Here is a 5,336-nt window from a genome sequence, read left to right as displayed (position 1 = left end):
GACTTATGAAAGAACTTCGATATCCTCGCTGATGGTTCCCAACCAGAACTCGGTAGTGTTTTATTGTAAGACTACCATGTGATCATGTTTGTCTGAGGCAGCGTGTTCACACATGTGTAGCAGAACCAGCTCATGTTTTGGAGCTTGCTATCGTAGTTCATTTCCCGAGAATCTCGCAACGTCATTTCGTCGATTTGTGTTGCAAACTTTCATTTTTCTTCCTAGACTCGATGAGTCTGGAATATCCTGACACCAACCAGATCTGAGTCTCAGGCAGATATGATGGTTGGAACATTTCCCAAGAACTATAATATTGGTCCCTCGATAACCGGTAAAGTGGATGTCATGGCCAGCACCACCCAGCCGAAGGACCTATTATTGTAGTATCTTGATTGAAGAAGTTGGCCACCTCCCCATAAGGACTTCGTAGGATTTACTCCTTAGATGTTCCTTATGGACTTTCTTTTGTGCTCTCGAAGTCCGACCTTTTACTTGATGTTCTGGGAACCAAACCATTTTAATTAATGGGTTGCACTAGAACATCAAGGAGAACATTAGAAGCGGAGTGCTAAATGTCTCTTGGTCGATCATCCAGATTTTATTTCCTTGGCCCCGCCAAGGGTGAAATCTGAGAAAGTGTTATCTTCCTTTGCATCTGCATCGTCCATCGTTGTTCATCATGGTGGTATGTTGTGTTGCCAGGATCCTTGACACGGATGTTGGTAAAACCTTGATGAATATGGAAATGCTCAAGTTCTTGAGAGCACGCACAAGCGCTAGGTGTTATCATCGGCATTAACTAGGGTTGCTCTCAGCTTCCTCGGTTATGCTATAACTTCTCAAACAGTGAATTCACTCTCTATTGTTGGGTTCTTTCCCAGTTACCAGAATCATTCCCAGCATTTGCATTTTGTTCCTAGCTTGCACCGCCAATGTGCCATTCTACCATGGGTCTCTTCCATTTCCGGTGATAAGCAAACTCATCCATTACGTTGTCTTCAACAAGGTAATCCACATCATCCAATTCCGAGTATGCCATTCTACCGACCCCCCGCCAATCGATTGCTGTGATTTGCCTTAGGCTGGTTTAAAGAGTTTCAATGATCTTTTAATCAAAGGTAATTCTTTTTGCCACTTAAGGGGATATATCTACAAGTCACCTTCCCTAAGGTGCCCCGTTATGGTATCATGGCAACTCAACTCCTCGCTACGTTGACAACCGATCACCACATTCTTAAGTCTGGAATTGTTGTCTACCTAGTGAACCTTTGTCATCTGCTTCACTCCATTCCTATGGATGTGTGCTTCGTCTCTCAGCTCGAGAGATGTTGCTATGTCTCATACCGAGAGTTAATCCTGAGTTGTTCGACCTTCGAGAAGATCGATCCTTCTAGAGTTTTCCTTTCCTCTTCTTGTCATGATTAGCTGGAGTTCTCAGAGCAAGACGACAAGACAAAGATGGTGTTCAAATCAACATTCATTTGAAGTGCACCCTGGATCATGAAGATTATACTAGTTTGCGTTTCCCCTTCGTCTTACCCTACACTTGAATCTCGGGTCGAGATTCTTGTTTAGTGGGGGTGAGTTGTCACATCCCTAGTTCTGGCCTGACCTAGGCTTGCTTCCATCTGTGCATCATGTTTAAATTTTTGAAACTTGAACTGAGGAAAATTGGAAGCCTCAAAATCCTAAATAAAAGAAGGGCAAAAACCCTTAAATCTCATTCATTGTTCCAAAATGTTCTTCTTAAATGTTTGATAATTTTTGGCAAGGGTTCTGGTCCCAACCAAAATATTGAACATTTTTAAGGATTTATTTTTGGGACTTTGAATTTAAATCATTAGCTATTTGAATTTGAAGTACATTCATATAATTAGAATATAATTTCAAATACCCCTGAAATATTTTATGAGCTTTTGGAAAAGTCCATCTAGCAAAATAAAAATATTCAGAGGAGTTTTTGGCATTGTTTGAATTATTTTAAATTCAAAACAGTGGCAAAAGATTAAATAAAAGAAAACAGAACAGAAATTTTAAAAAAAAGAGAGAAGCCCAGCCACTTACCTGACTTACCTGCCTGGCCCAGCTCCTCCAGCGGCCCAGCCCACCTCCTCCTCTCTGTCGTCTTCCTCCCCCTCGCCCCGAAGCTGCTCGGTGGCGAGCGCCGACGCCGCCCCGGCCACCTCCTGCTTCCCCTGGCCACCTCCTGCTGCCCCCTCATCGCCCTGGACTTCCTCCGCGACGCCACGCACTCCCCCTCGACCGCCCCTCACTCTCTCCCGACCCCCTTCTCCCTTCTCTGCTCTCCCCCTCTCGCGCCCGAGCGCGCCCGTCGCCGCCGTCCACTGCCACCACGGCCACCGGGCCTCCCTCGCATCCCCGACTAGCCCAGAGGCTCCGCCTCGACCCCCTCTTCCTCTCCACCGAGCCACGAGGTCCCGGACGCGCTGCAACACCGCCACCATCGCCGTTCCCGTCGCCAGCCACCGAAGCTCACCGCCGTCGATTCGCGACGTCTGGCGCGTCTCCGAGCCCACTGAGCCACCCTGCTGCCTCCCTGTGAGCTTGCCGTCGTTTCCCCTCACCTCTCTCTCTCGCGCGCGCCCTGTAGCCGCCGCCCCACGAGCACCCGAAGCCGCCGTCCCCCATGGCCGGTGAGCTTCGTGCTCCCGAGCTCCTCCACCTGCGCTCATTGCCTCCGAGTGCTCCTGACGACCCCAGTAACCCGTAGAGGCCCTTAGCTGATCTCGCCGTGCCGTGTAACGCCGAACCCGAGCACGCTCGAGCTCCGGCCGCCGCTGCCGAGCTCGAGGCCATCGTCTCCGGCCGCCCTAGCTGCTGCTGCTTGCTGAAACGGGCGCGGGTGAGCTCCAGCTCTCCGTAGCCGCTCTCCTCCGTCCATTTGGACGCCGGAGGAGCGAGCCCGAGCCCTCCGCCGCGCCTGTTGCCACCGGCGACGAACCGCTGGCGGGTTAGGCCCTGTTGACCAGGGGTTTGACCTCCCCTGGGTCGCTGACTAGTGGGGCCAGGCCTTGCTAATTTTAGTTAAATATTAACTAAACCTAATTAGCCACTAACACTGACCAGTGGGCCCCGACCCCCCCTAATCCTTTAATTAAGCAGATAACCCCCTGTTAACTAACTGTGACACTGATGTGTGGACCCCACACGTCAGGTTTGACCCGGACCAGCCCCTGTTGACTTGCTGACGTCATGATGATATCAGGCTGACGCAGTAATGTTTTCTGGATTTATTTATTTTCAGGAAATTCCAGAAAATGCCTAAAACTTCTATAATTCATAGAAAATTAACCGTAACTCCAAATTAAATGTTTTATATATGAAAAATTATCAGAAAAATTCAAGGAATCCATCTGTACCATTTTCATGCATGTTTGAACAATGTTTGTCCTCTGTTTTGGACAAAACAAATTAAGGGCATTTAAATAATCATATATGGAGTTGGAATTTGAATCATGTATTCAAACCAACTTCATTTAAATCATAGCTAGGTGCATTAGCCCAAAACACATTCATACTGCCATGTCATAGCATGCATCATATTGTCGCATTGCATTGATTGTGTTTTTCCTTGTTTGCCGGTAATTGTCCCCTCTCGATAGACGTGTACCGGCGATGTGATCGATGACACCGACGAAGAGCTATATTATCTTCAGAAGTGCCAGGCAAGCAAAACCCCCTTGTTCATTCCGAGAAAATCCCACTCTCTCGCTCCTGCTCTCTTTTACTGCATTAGGACAACAACGACATATTTGTTACTTGCTGCGGTAGCTGAACCCCTTTATCCTTTGCATGACGTGTCATTGCCACAGTAAATAGATGAAACCCACTAGCATGAGTAGGAGTTGTTTGAGCCCTGTTGTGCCTACTCATTCATGCTTGTTTGTCATGCCTGCTACTGCTTAGAGTTGAGTCAGGTCTGATTCATCGGGGATGAATCAGAGGCGTGTGAACATGTCCTACTGTGTGTGAGCTAAGTGTGTGAACACAATTTGGTAAAGGTAGCGGTGAGAGGCCATGTAGGAGTACATGGTGGGTTGTCTCATTGCAGCCGTCCTCAGGAACTGAGTTCTGTGTTTGTGATCCATGACCAGTTACTACCACACATTGGGTTCCGGTAACTCGACCCCTCTCGACTTATTAATCAACATGATCTCTGTCCAGGAGTTGAAACTAGTTTCTGGTGTTTGTAGGTAGTGTTAGTAGTCTACCAAGTGGCACCCGATACAGGTGGGCTTGGGACAGACTAGGCACAGTGGCACGGTGTACCAAGTGGCACCCGGATGGTGGGATTGGGAACCCTGCTCACATCGTTTGGGGCCGTGAGCGACACCCCGGCCGGATCTCCTTGCGGATGGAACCCGAATAGGCGATAAACCTGGACTAGAGACTTGTTCGGTTAGTCAGGTCGTGGCCGACTCCCTCGCCTGGCTTCCGCTTGAAGGTTGCCGAGGTACATGACGTGTACAGGGCGGTAAGTGGCAAGAGCGTGTGTGAAGAAGTACACCCCTGCAGGGTTATCATTATCTATTCGAATAGCCGGATTCCTCGGATATGGAAACTTGGACCCCTTGTACAGTTCATAGACAATTGAAAGTGGATACTCTAAAATACGCAAGATAAGCGTGAGTGCTATGGATGGCGTTCTCGTAGGGAGACGGGAGCGGATCCATAGTGGTGTATTGATATGGTGAATATGTGGACTCGTGTGCGCCACCTCAAAAGAGTTACTTGCAGTCGTAGTTCAGGTTAGCCACCGAGTCAAAGCTGGCTTGCTGCAGTTAAACTCCACCAACCCCCCTTTGTTGATAATGATGCATATGTAGATAGATCTGATGTAAGACTTGCTGGGTACATTTGTACTCACGTTTGCCTATTTTATGTTTTTGCAGAGACACTTCAGTCTCGCTAGTAGTTCCGTGTGGACTTCGACGTTTAGCTTGTTACCTCAGCTACGATCTTGTGCCCTCGGCAGGATCTGGTAGATAGTCAGGCTTCTCAGCCTTTTTCATTTATAGTTGTCTGTACTCAGACATGTTAAGCTTCCGCTTGTGCTTTGACTTGTATGCTCTGATTGTTGGGTCATGAGACCCATGTTTGTAATATCTCGCTCCTCGGAGCCTAATAAATACATGAGTCGTAGAGTCATGTTGTGATGCCATGTTGTATTTGCACATATCGAGCATATTGTGTGTATGTTGTTGAAATGCTTGGTATGTGTGGGATCTGACTATCTAGTTGTTTATCCTTAGTAGCCTCTCTTACCGGGAAATGTCTCCTAGTGTTTCCACCGAGCCATGGTAGCTTGCTACTGC

The sequence above is a fragment of the Triticum dicoccoides genome, chromosome 1B (genome assembly GCF_002162155.2).
Source record: "Triticum dicoccoides isolate Atlit2015 ecotype Zavitan chromosome 1B, WEW_v2.0, whole genome shotgun sequence".
NCBI classification, from domain to species: Eukaryota; Viridiplantae; Streptophyta; class Magnoliopsida; order Poales; family Poaceae; genus Triticum; species Triticum dicoccoides.
This window is presented reverse-complemented; position numbering follows the sequence as displayed.